This window comes from Ictidomys tridecemlineatus, chromosome 3, assembly GCF_052094955.1.
Source record: "Ictidomys tridecemlineatus isolate mIctTri1 chromosome 3, mIctTri1.hap1, whole genome shotgun sequence".
Lineage (NCBI taxonomy): Eukaryota > Metazoa > Chordata > Mammalia > Rodentia > Sciuridae > Ictidomys > Ictidomys tridecemlineatus.
The window spans coordinates 213,827,042-213,840,603 of NC_135479.1; the positions used below are offsets into that span (position 1 = coordinate 213,827,042).

The window sequence follows — 13,562 nt, forward strand, 5'->3', positions numbered from 1 at the left end:
AATTCTAAGAAATTTTGGGAATAAAGGTCTACAGCTTAATCTTGAAAACTGCCAATCTGCCAGGTTGAGAGACTGAGGGTCTGTGAACTAGTACAGCATTTGGATTTATTGTGCCAGGGGTGTTGCTTGGTGGCAGAGTGCATGCTCAGCAGGCGCAAAGCCCCAGATTTGATCCCTGCATTTACACATACATACTCAAATGGGATTCATTTTACCATCTGAGGCCTTTCCCTAAAATGATATGGGGTGATCATGCTGACAGGTCAAGCCATGAGGCTGTACCTTTCTTCCCTCCTTGGGTTAAGCTGCTCAGCATGAATTGTTAGTGTCCCTGCCTGAGGGAGATTATTTGTGCCCAGGATGATATTGCTACTCTAAAGGTCTGTGTTCCTTAGCTTATCCTCTAGCAAGCATAAAGCTGTCTCTAGGTGAGGCTGCAGAGGGAGGTCTGCTGTGGTCACCAGGAGTAAGCATAAAGAAATCTAGTGGGACCCCTGGAATCAACATATTGCTGAATGTCTGGACAAGTGGAGCCATGGTTCAGCTCTGTGTTAGCTTTTCATCACTGTGACCAAAATACCTTACGACAGCTTAGAGGTGGAAAAGTATTTGGGGTTCACAGTTTCAGAGGTTCAGTCCATGGTTGGCAGATTCCCTTGCCCCGGACCTGAGGTGAGGCAGACCTTATGGTGAAAGAGTGTGGGAGGCAAGCTGCTTAACTCTTGACAGCCAGCAAACAGAGTTGTGGGGTGGGGAGAAGATATGCTAGGGACAAAATATAAACCCCAAAGGCACACCCCTACTTCCTCAAGCCATGTACCACCTATCTATAGTTGCCACCCTATTAGTCCATTCAAATTATTAATCCACCAGATAGATTAATCCACCAAAAGGATTAATCCACTGTTAGATTACAGCTTTCATAATTTAATCATTTCTCTGCTGAACATTCCTGCATTAACACAGCAGGAGCTTTGGGGAACACCTTATACAAGTCATAATAGGCTCTGATGGGATCCACCTGCCCACCAAGGATCTTGGCTGCCTTCAGGAAATTAGACTACTACTCTCAGCTCTGTCCTCCTTTCTGCACACTTGACTTCCTCTAGCTTGGGCCCCACCCAGCTCTACCTTGCAGCCTCTCAGTCCCCAGTGCTACCTGTCTGATCCTCTTCCCTTTCCCAGCACACCTCAGAGAGAGACTGACCAAGCTCTTTTCTCTAATAACCCACACTCGGGCGCTGACCTGTGAGCAGGGGGCTGCCTGGTGCAGTGAAGAATGTTGGGCTTCTGCATCTGCACAGTGCCCCTCCTTACAACAGGGCCTACAGTTGGGGTGGGTCGCTCAGGTTGTGGATTGCTAGGTACCATGATTGCAATTTCTAAAACAGTCTGACCAGATTTCTGCAAAAATAATGCCTTTATAAGAGCTTAGTAGACTCTCAATATATTTAGTTATATCTTCTCCAAGATGTTTTATTAAGATTTGCATTTTTGTGTGTGTGCTAGAAGAAATTAAGGTTATAACTATAGGAAAAAGGAAAATTATAAACATTAAATTGTCAAAGTTCACATTCAAAAAAATTCAGTTATATGTTTATGGGTACTTTCCCCAAACTTTTATTGTAGAGCTCTATTTGTATAGTTATATATACAGATTTTACTGTCTTAATTAATTTTAAGTGCACTGCTCAGTGGCATTTAGTTCATTCATGTTCTGCATCCATCTACCTCCAGAACTGTTTTCATCTTCTTAAACTGAAACTCCTCATGGTTAAACAAACTCCTCTTTCACCCTCTCCCCAGCCCCTTGGCAACCACCATTCTACTGTCTCTCGGAATTTGCCTGTTGTAGGTACTTCAGATAAGTGTAATCACATAATACTTGTCTTTTTGTGATTAACTGTTTCATTTAGCAAATGTTCATCCATATTTCAGCATGTGTCAGAATTCCCACATTTTTAAAAGCTGACCAATCTTCCATTATATGTACCACATTTTGTTTATTCATCCATTTTCTGGGTACTTGAGTTCTTCCACTGTTTGGTTATTGTGAATAATGTGGCTACAAACACAGGTGTGCAGATAACTAAGTTCCTCTGGATGTAGATTAAGAATTAGAATTCTATATCATGTATTAGTTATGTTTAACTTATTCCCTGCCATGCCCTCCCCACACCCTCCCACCCCCAGTACTGGGGATTGAACCCAGGGTGTTCTACCACTGAGCTCCATCCCCACCCCTTTTTATTTTATTTCAAGACTGGGTCTTGCTAAGTTGCTGGGGCTGGCCTTGAACTTGGCTTTCTTACCTCAGTCTCCTGAGTTGCCAGAATTACAGGTATGTGCCACTACACATTGCTCTATTTAATTTTTTGAGGAACTACCATACTGTTTTCCTATAGTGTTTGTTCCATTTTATATTCTTATCAACAATGCATGGAGGTTCCAGTTTGTTCAGATCCTTGACATCACCATTACCATCATCATCATAATTATTTATGGTGCTTGTGGTCAAACCTAGGTCTCCCGCAGTCTAGGCAGGTGATCTACTATTGAGCTATATCCCCAGTTCCAATTTTCCATTTTTTGATAGTAGCCATCCTAGTGGGTGTGAAATTGTTTTGATTTGCATTTCCCTATGATCAGTGTGATGTTGAGCATCAAGTCCTTTGTCTATTTTTGAGGCCAGTGGTTTATGTGCATACATTTTGCAAATTGATCTGTTAAGGTATTTCATGTTGTATTACTAGTCCACATTATGTTTTTCTGTGTATATTTACATAAATATTTCTCATTAAACATTTAAGATCTTAACAATTTTGCAATTTTTTAATGTATGTGTATACACACACATATATTTTATTTATAGTCATGTCCAGTATCTCAAAGTCTTTAGCATTTAGGTTTTTTACATTGTCTGTTTTGCCATCTGAAAGCTGACTTGCTGCTAGTCAGGTTGAAAGGGAGTGTGGACCTGAAGGGCAGCAACTGCTGGAAAGAGGGCCCAGTAGGGCCATTTCTGCACTACTGCATCTCTGAGCACAGGCAATGCAATGGGAGAAAGACTGCCTTTGGGAAAGGGTTCCTTGATTGAAGGGTTAAGGTTCCTATTTTCTTTCCTTTTTGGTGGTGGGGATTGAACTTAGGGCTTCATGCCTGCTAAGCACATGCTCTACCACTGAGCCATATCCCCAGCTCCCTAGTTCTCATAAAAAACTCATGCATTGATCCTTAATAATTAGGACATATGTGTTGCATGCCAGTTTGTAATGATGTGAGAGTCAAGTTTTGATGTGAATGTAAATTTACCATAATAGGTGTCATCTAAAACAAATTATAAAACCAATAAAATGTTTTTGTTAAATTTTGCTTTGTCTTCACTGGACATATATGGACTTTTGGATTAGAGATACTTTTTTTGTACAAGTTTTCAAACAATTTAATATCTGTGATTTTATTTGGTATTAAATTTCAGGTGGGATCTCTCCAAGCCTTGTTTGAAAAATAAAATGATTTCTTGGCAAATGTTTTTCCTTGAATGAATTATTTGATTGAACATCTCTCTGGGGTGGGAAATGAAGGGCTTTTGTCTTTTGAACCCTGATTGGCAAAAACTTGTAAAAGACATGAAAACTCCCTGAACTGTAATGATGGATAATTAATGTCCCGAAAGATAGGTTAGAGAAGGTGTCTTTTATGAGTATGGAATTTGGGCAATTTTCTTGGTGCCTTGATAGTTTCTGTAGGTTTGTTAATAGTTTGGAAAAAGATCATCAATTAAGTGTTTTAGGGAAAAATAGTGAGAAAAAAAATCTAGAGAAGTAGCCCCAGAACTCTTGCCCTTGTTTCTAGTCCTTTTCTGGTTCCATAACTATCTGACTTAATAATGCCTTTGGTCTCTGCAGGTACTAGAACTGAGCAACCCTAGAATCTCCAGTCTTTCTGGGTTGGGATTTTGCCTGTTGGCTTTCAACAGCAGCAGGGAGGTGCACTGCTAGAGTGGTAGTCCTTCCCTGGGTGTGGCAGCTGGAGAGGGGCACAGATGCTTGGACTTATCAGGTGGCAGTGCTGACTATTGCAGTGCATGAGATATGTCATCAGAATGAGTAGAGAGCCTTTCCAAAGGGCTGAAAGAAGTCCATTTGATGGTTTTTTTCAGACTTGTTTTTAAATAGCCATACTTGAGGCCAGGGATTGGCAGATGGCAGGCCTGTGGATTCAGTCTCAGTGCTCTCTGGTTTTATATGCTTACAGCTGAGAATGGCTCATATGTTTTTAAAGAGCTATAAAGAAAGAGAAAGAATATGTAATAGAAGTAGTATGTGGTCCACAGACTTACAATACTCACTATCTAGCCCTTTATTGAACTAGTTCACAGGACTACTCCATGCCCCACCCCTACCCTGGCCATAGATCTCAATGGAAATACATCAAAGTTGTCTGGATCGAAATGAAATCAAATAGCATTATTGTTGGGGAAATATGAATTAACAAATGAGGAATAGGCAAGATGTTTCCCCTCACTGGACTCCTGACTTTTTTATGGTGAGTTTATAGGTCATCTGTAAAAAGAGAGCATAAAGAAATAGCCCTTACATCATTTAGGATCATAAAAGTACATGTTACTAGGTGCTAGGACTTGACTCCAGAACTCTGCCTTAGTGACCAGTTCCCTTTGAGCATGGGAACACTTTGCTTATGTGTAGTTGATGATACACACGTTATGGAAACCAGTTGGGATGGGGTGTTCCTGTTGATTTGGGGTGGTATGAAAATAACTACTAGATGCCTGAAGATCGGATGTGTAACTCCCAAAGTGCAGAGGGGGAAAATACAACAAAGAAAAACCTTAACAAAAGATACTAAAGGGAAAATTCCCAAGGAAGCATGCTTGGGATATTTTTTAGAAAACAAAACTAAGATGATGTGAATATGCCAGATATATCAGGAACCACAGCTAATGTTGAAAGGGTAAATCTCAGGTGATAAAACCCCAGACATGTAGCCAAGTTTTCTACACAAGTCAGACATCTAAAACTAACAAGTAGAAGAGAAATAAGGGATGGAGAACTGTATCAGTGCAATGAGAAAAGGAGCATTGTCACCATCAGAGGAGGCTGAGGTCCTGCACAGGAGGGAGGAGCAGTCGAGGATTATTAACGTCATAACGGAGACCTCACTGCATAGTTGGTCCTGATGGGACGGGGGCTTGACAGCTCTGCACACAGGGAGGGACTTGGGTCGAAATGGAGTTCTCAGCCTGGCACCAGGAACATGGGCCAGATCACGCTCCATCGAGATCGCCCTCAGAGTAATCTCCAGAAATGCCTCCATCTGAGAACTGCTGATATGAGGGATTTAAGTAATATTAATATGGTGGCTATGTGGAACTAATGGACATATGCAGAAATTTGTGCCTAATAAACATAAAATGTCGATTCTCATCAGTCTCATAAGACACTGAACAAAATCGGGTGTATTTTAGGCCATAAAGAAAAATTATCCCAAGTTTTCAAAAGTAAATCCTGCTGGTCAGAATCTCAGACTGCAGTGACACAAGCTGTTTGGAATTTCAGAGTAAAAGGATAGCTTGCAGGGTGCGGTGGCCATGCCTATTAAGAGACTTGGAGTCTGAGGCAGGCTGGCAACTTAGCAAGATCCTGTCTCAATAATTAAAAAGGGGCTGAGGATGTAGCCCAGTGGTAGAGCACACCTGGCTTCAATCCCCAGTACCACAAAGAGTGAACAGACATCTAAAGGTGTCTATTCTACCTGGACATTTTAAGATCTGTCTATCTCTGGATTGAGAGGGAACTATCACAAACTGTTTTCTGACTATAAGTGGATGACAGTAAAGGTTTTATATCCTGACCAGTGGGGTGAGGCACAAACCGCTTTCAGGAGAAAAAAACTCTGGAGCCTAGAGTGCATTTATTAGAGAACAAGAAAGAAAGTGAATTGAGTGTTCAGCATAAAACACTAGAAAAATAAAATCACCCTCAAAAGAAGATAGGCAAATAGATGAAGAAGGAGCAAGGACACAGTATTTTTAAAGGAATGTAATGGCAGATTGGAAGGTACAAGTAAGAATGTGCCGTGTATGGGCTGGGGCTGGGGCTCAGCGGTAGACCGTTCACCTAGCACCACATAAAAATAAAATAAAGGTATCGTGTCCAACTACAACTAAAAATCAAAATATATAAAAAGGAAGTGCCTTGTACAGTTTGATGACTTAAGGAGTTCTGGGTAGTTTATGACTGGGCTATAATTAGAGTTGATCTTGAGGTAGAACACCTGTATAGACCAGAAGTTTGAGACAGAATTGAGAAGGGGTTCAAGACGTAGCTCCTCCAGAAGTCTCTAGGCACAGATGGGTGAGTGAGATTGAATTTTCATGAAACAGGTAATTCCTGTGTTGTACAGATTGTAGCAAGGATTTGCTAAACCAAAAATCTTGAGCACCTGCTAAATTTGAGCACCCCACATTGTGATAGTGGCTGGGTATAATGGTAAACAAAAACAGGGATAAGGTTTCTGCCTGGTCAGAGATCCCTCAGAATAATGGTTGTTCACAGCTGTGCTGAGGACTGAAAGGGAGGCCACTTTGCAGTGAGCTGTGGGTCAGAGGTCAAGGGTGTTTCCTTCTTGGGATGGGGGGGAGTGAAGCCATTCCAGAGAGAGGTGGGAGCTGGAGCTCAGAGGGACCCCAAGAGGCTGGTGTGACTATGGTGCTGCAAGGGGCTGCTGTTCCTGCATAGGGGACTGGCTAGGTAGACAGTGGTCAGTTTAGGGGCAGCTGAGCTCGGTGCAGCTCTAAGCAGGTGTGAAGGTGATCTCCACCTGCCAAGAGGCATCCATCCATAGGCCAAGAGAGGAGATCAAGGCCCAGGGTGTGAGGACTATGCCCTTTACCTAGAGGCCCCAGGCCAGTCAACACAAGGTCCTTGCAGAGGACGCAGCTGGGGTGGTTTCCTCCTTCCCACTGTAGGATTATCGCTGCGTCCCCTGGGATCAAGAATAGCAAGAAAAAGGCACACAACTTATTTGATCTAAGTTTTGTGTGACATGGGAACCTTCTCAAGGAAATGAGCACCCAGCGGAGTGTTTAAACCTGAGTGTTTTGGGCTAAGTTTGATTAAGAGTGGGAAGCTGTGGAGAAACACGAGAGGACCAAGGGACTAAATTGTGATCCACTGGGGAAACTGAGCAGGGCCAGTGTGCCCAGGTTCCTCTCTGTGTCCCTGCTGTGGGGATAAGGCTGTGCTCTTCCTCCAGTGTAGGCAGGGCACCACTCACTGCCCTAGGGAGACGTGGGGAGGACAGTCAGTAGACTCCCTTACGTGCATTTTCTCAAATTGCTCAGCTTAAAAAAGTCAATATGCCGGGGTGCCACATTTAGGATAGCATAGCATGTCCTGAGCTCTATCAAAGCCATATGATATTTATGTATGGTTCTTTTTGTTAAATATTTATTTATTTATTTTTAGTTGTACTTGGACACAATACTTTTATTTATTTTTACGTGGTGCTGAGAATCGAACCCAGGGTCTTGCATATGCTAGGTGAGCACTCTACCTCTGAGCCACAACTCCAGCCCTATGTATGTATGGTTCTTTAAAAATCAGAACAAAAAGAACCTAGGCAGTTTTTTAGTACTTATATTTTTAGTAATAATGTTTGTTTTAGTTTGAAACTATATATCCATACGATAAATCATTATGTTGCTGTCATTAGGAAATAAGAGTTCAAGGGTGGGAGAAAAGACATACAGATATGAAGTTGAAGCAAGAAAATAAATACCCTGTAATCCCAAGTTTGAATTGGAGATATCAGTGTTAACTAATTTTAAAGAATTTTTTATGAGAAATATTTTCTGTCTCTGTTCACTAGAAGTTACTCTAAAGGAGGATATGCTTGGGAATAGTGGCCACCCAGTAGCAAGGAGATTAAATTTAACCACTAAGCCACATCCCTAGCCCTTTTTATTTCTTATTTTGAGACAGGGTCTTGGTAAGTTGTTTAGGGCCTTGCTAAGTTGCTGAGGCTGGCCTTGTACTTGAGATCGTCCTGCCTCAGCCTCCTGAGATGCTAGGATTACAGGTGTGCACCACTGTGCCCAACAAGGGACAGAATCTTTAACAAGCATGTTCTCAAGTTTGGCAGTTGATGGCTGTAAGCTGGAAGATGAGTGGGCATGTTGAACAGAGCAACTACCTGCAGATGCTCCACGCGACTTGAGTTTCTCACGGCCTTGGGATCCTTCTTAAGCATTTGGGAATTCCTCAGGGCTTGGGGTATTCCTCAGGGCTTGGGGTCTCCTTCACAGCCTTGGGGGTCTCCCTCATAGCCTGGGGGTCTCCCTTACAGCCTGGGGGTCTCCTTCACAGCCTGGGGTCTCCCTCCCAGCCTGGGGGTCTTCCTCATAGTCAAGGGCTCTCCCTTACAGCCTGGGGGTCTCCCTGACAGCCTTGGGGTCTCCCTCACAGCCTGGGGGTCTCCCTCATAGCCTGGGGGTCTCCCTCACAGCCTGGGGGTCTCCCTTACAGCCTGGGGGTCTCCCTTACAGCCTGAGGGTCTCCCTGACAGCCTGGGGATCTTCCTGACAGCCTGGGGGTCTCCCTCACAGCCAGGGGGTCTCCCTCATAGCCAAGGGGTTTTCCTCACAGCCTGGGGGGTCTCCCTCACAGCCTGAGGGTCTCCCTCATAGCCAGGGGGTTTTCCTCACAGCCTGGGGGTCTCCCTCACAGCCTGAGGGTCTCCCTCATAGCCAAGGGGTCTTCCTCACAGCCTGGGGGTCTCCCTCACAGCATGGGGGTCTCCTCATAGCCAAGGGGTCTCCTCATAGCCAAGGGGTCTCCCTGACAGCCTGGGGGTCTTCCTCACAGCCTGGGGGTCTCCCTCACAGCCTGAGGGTCTCCCTCACAGCCTGGGGGTCTCCCTCACAGCATGGGGGTCTCCCTTACAGCCTGGGGGTCTCCCTCACAGCATGGGGGGTCTCCCTCACAGCATGGGGGGTCTCCTCATAGCCAAGGGGTCTCCCTCACAGCATGGGGGTCTCCTTATAGCCAAGGGGTCTCCTCATAGCCAAGGGGTCTCCCTGACAGCCTGGGGGTCTTCCTCACAGCCTGGGGGTCTCCCTCACAGCCTGAGGGTCTCCCTCACAGCCTGGGGGTCTCCCTCACAGCATGGGGGTCTCCCTGACAGCCTGGGGGTCTCCCTGACAGCCTGGGGGTCTCCCTCACAGCCTGGGGGTCTCCCTCACAGCCTGGGGGTCTCCCTTACAGCCTGGGGGGTCTCCTCATAGCCAAGGGGTCTCCCTCACAGCCTGGGGGTCTCCCTCACAGCCTGGGGGTCTTCCTTACAGCCTTGGTCTCCCTCACAGCATTCTGGGCCTCCTGGCAACTCGATGCCCTCCTCACACTGTACGGCCTGCGTGTGGTCAGCCTTCTTTCCAGGGGTCAAGAAGTGAGTCCTCTTGCTAATAAGGAGCTGCATCCCCATGTGGCCCAGGCTGGAGTCTTGGCTTGGCCTGGCTTCTGCTGTAGCTGAGTGCCACTGAGCTGGTTTGGAGGAGTGATGTCCTCCAGGGCTCCCACATTGACGACTTGGTGCTCAGTGCATCTGGGCTCCTGGTGAGTCTTTGGGAATCATTGGATTGTGTGGATTCTGATCCCCTGGATGGAGTGCCGAGAAAGGGGGCCTATACAGTAGCACTCCAACACAGCTTTCCTCCTGCTCCCCTCCTCCACTCCCTTCACTAAGCCCCCTTCTCCTGACACAGGACACGAAGATGTGGCCTCTTGGGAAACTCCTCTCTGAGTCTGTCATCCACATGAACTCTGTCACCAACACTGTGCTGGAGGCCTTTGAGACACGTTCCTTCCGAGCCTCAGGAGTTCACTTCTCGGGCGCCTGTGCTGTGCACAGCCGAGGCCAGGACATGGCCGGTATCCATGATTAAAGAGAGGAAGTGGGCCTGGCCTGCTTGGTGCAAGTGCAGACAGCACCAGACCTGTCTCACCAGAGCCTTAGTTGTGCTGGAGTTGGTTGCATTCAATGGGATTTTTTCTAGGGGATGGGGTAGATTGGGGATTGAACTCAGGGCACTTGACCACTGAGCCCCATCCCCAGCCCTGTTTTGTATTTTATTTACAGACAGGGTCTCACTGAGTTGCTTACTGCCTTGGCATTGCTGAGGCTGGCTTTGAACTTGTGATCCTCCTGCCTCAGCCTGCTGGGTCAAGGGGATTTTTTGTAAAAACAAAAATTTCAAAGTTGTGTGTATTTTAAATACTTATAAAAGCTCTCCCAAGTCCAATGTCTCATTTCTTCAGTTCTCTTGACTTTTTCTCTGTTCTTATGCTATTACTCACTCTTTTTTGTTGTTACTATGGTCTTATGTTTTGAAATCTTTTTTTTTAAACTGTTTTTTTTAGCAATTTAGCTACTCATGGATCTTTGCTCTGTTTACATTTGAGAATAGTTGGAGTTTGTCAAATACAACAGGATTTTTGGGGTAGGGGAGCAGTGTTAGGATGGAGCCAGGGTCCTGGGCATCTTAGGCCAGCACTCTTAGCTCTGAGCTAGGCCCTGAGCCCAGCAGCAGGAGTGTTGATGGGGATCACATCTGCATGGCTTACAGATGATGATATCTACTGAGAAAAACCAGCGAAATGTGCACCTACTGTTAGGATTAAAGGAGAGTCCAGCAAAATTGGCAAGTGCATTGTCCGTCTGCCAAAAAGTGACATATCTCATTAGTAACCCATCAAAAAGTGTGATCTCACTGAGGTACTTAAGACAGCCACAAGAAAACCCATAGGTGTTGAGGGACTGAGCATCTCGAAGGCCTCCCTGCAGAAGACCTTGGACTTCACAGGGGGAGGTGGTGGCCCTGAGTAAGAGAGGGAAGACGACCGGGGTCAAAGACGCCTCTTCTCCCCATGACCCATAAGTAAGTCTCGCAGTGATGCTGTCTCTTGAAGCAGGGACTGCGTCTGTCTGCTGCTCCAGTCAGCACTAGGATGGACCCTGGCAAGGAGAGAGCTGCAAGAGAGCTGCAAGAGAGCGGTGGCGCTGACAAGGGCACAGACATGCATGTGGGGCTACGCACCTGCCTTTCACCTGCAGGTCACCACTTGCTTCTCGGTGCCGCCTGGGGTCTGGCCCTCGCGTGTCATGATGGCGTGACGATGGTCATTGCTGACTTCACTGTTCCCCCGAGGAGGGGGGTCTGCAGGCTCTGGTTCCATTCTTTTTACTGTGAATTAAAAGGTATCTGGCATTCAGCTTTTCTTGTCATGGTGTTTCTTGTTTTGCTTTTGGTGCTAAGGATGGAGCCCAGGGCTTCCAGTGAGCTAAGCACATGCTCTACCACCGAGCTCCACCCCAGCCCCTGGCCATGATTTTTAAATGCCCTTTGGAATGAGGCTTTTAAGCACAGAAAAGATTGCTCTACTTTCAAATCAGTATTTCTTAGGGGTACACTTACAGGCCTGTTTTTATGTAGGTTTTATATATTTTATAATTTTTTCAAATTCAATAAGTTTGAACTTTTAAGATGACCTTTGAATAACTCAAGTTGATCATATTAGATACTCTCTTTAGAGTATCATTAGAAAATAATCAGTTCCCTTTACAACTTGAACTTTACAATTTTTTTAATAGAGATTGAGAATTTTTTAATATTTATTTTTTTCTTAGTTTTTGGCGGACACAACATCTTTGTTTTCTGTATGTGGTGCTGAGGATCGAACGCCGGCCGTACGCATACCAGGCGAGTACACTACCGCCTGAGCCACATCCCCAGCCCAAACTTTACACATTTTGAACTATAGTTTTTTTTTGTTTGTTTGTTTGTTTTGGTATCAGGAATTGAATTCAGGGGCACTTGACCACTGAGCCACATCCCCAGCCCTATTCTGTATTTTATTTAGAGACAGGGTCTCACTGAGTTGCTTAGTGCCTCACCATTGCTGAGGCTGGTTTTGAATTCTCGATCCTCCTGCCTCAGGCTTCCCAAGCCACTGGGATTACAGGTGTGCACCATGGTGCCCATCTTGAACTATAGTTTTAAGTTTAGAAAGCATAATTATTTAAAAAAAAACACCTTAGTATCTGACTAAAGAAAAGTGGATATAATAATTTGGAAATACACGTACAGTGGATCTCAATCCTCAGACTTTGTAAACCCATTTACCAGAAAGTGAGCTCTGTGGAGCCATTTCCTGGCCCTGCCCACTGGGCACCCCCAGTTTGAGAGGAGTGCTTGTCAGTCTTATCAGCTTGGAAAAGTGAGGGGAAGTAAGCAGTCTTAGTAAATTTCTCTCAAATATTTTGACTGAAAAAGAGCTAATTTCTAAAATTTAGTAATATAAGTTCTCTTAGTCTTTTTTTCTATTGCTAAAACAAAGTGCCTGAGATCAGGTAATTTATGAAGAATAGAGGGGTTTCTTTGCTTACAGTTCTGAAGATTAGGAAGTCCAGAGTGTAGCACCTGCCTCAGCTGGGCACTGGCGGGCCCTTCTTGCTGCATCATGACATGGCAGAGGGCGTCACATGGGAGATAGCAGGTGTGCCATCTTGGGTCTCTTCCTCTTCCTATAGAGTCACTGATGCCATTATGGTGCCATCTTCATGACCTCATCTAATCCTAATGGCCTCCCAAATTCCCTCTCCATATACCATGAAAATATGGATTAGGGATTACTTATAATACATGGACTTTGGGGAAACACATTCAAACCGGAGTATACCTGCAATACCAAATACATTGACTATTCTGAAACTAAAGACTAAAATGTTAAAATTGAAACCTTTCATCAGAGTTAAAGACACCACTAGGATAGTTACTAAATCATTCAGACAAGTAGAGGTTCCCCTCCGAGACTCCCAGCAGGCCCCGTGGTGTAGGGATGAGCAGGGATGGGGCACTACCATGTCCAACCTTCCCACCCGAGTTGGGCTTCATCTCTCTGGGACTTTATTGAGTCAAACCTGAGCAAAGGGCGGACCTCATGGCTGGACTAAATCAGTCTGGTCACATTTCAATTCTGGAAAACTTGCTGTGTGCTTCCAGTTGGCCAGACTAGCATGCTTAAAAACAGTAAATGGCAGCCTGCTAGAGCCGGCCTGCATTCCACGTTTCTGTCAGCCTTGAAGGTCACGACTCCAGAGCTCTGTTCTTGGGTGGATTATGAGACGTGCAACATTTTCCATGGCTAAGCATGTAGGTGGTCAGTCTGCTTTCCAAACCAGTGCACCGTATGACCTGGGGCCAGCTCCCTTGAGTTCCAGGTTTTACTTCAACTTTGCTTTAAACATATTAATTGGCAGATGAAAAAGGACATGTCTGTATCTATATCTGTAGCACTCTTCCACTGAACTGTATCCCCAGTCCCCAATTCATTCATATTCTCTTTCTCTTTTGGAGTACTGGGGATTGAACCCAGGGATGCTTCACCATTGAGCTTCATCCCTAGTCCTGTTTTTTGAGTCTGGGTCTCTCTAAGTTGCTGAGATCCTCCAGTCTCCCAAATCTCTGAGATTACAGATGTGTA

The 13,562-nt window shown here is 45.1% G+C and overlaps 1 protein-coding gene across 3 annotated transcripts in view; it reads left to right on the forward strand.

The window, feature by feature from the left end:
* The window catches only part of Pknox1 (PBX/knotted 1 homeobox 1), a 55,958-nt gene that overhangs the window by 2,878 nt on the left and 39,518 nt on the right, over positions 1-13,562 (forward strand). The gene's annotated exons all lie outside the window — the stretch shown is intronic.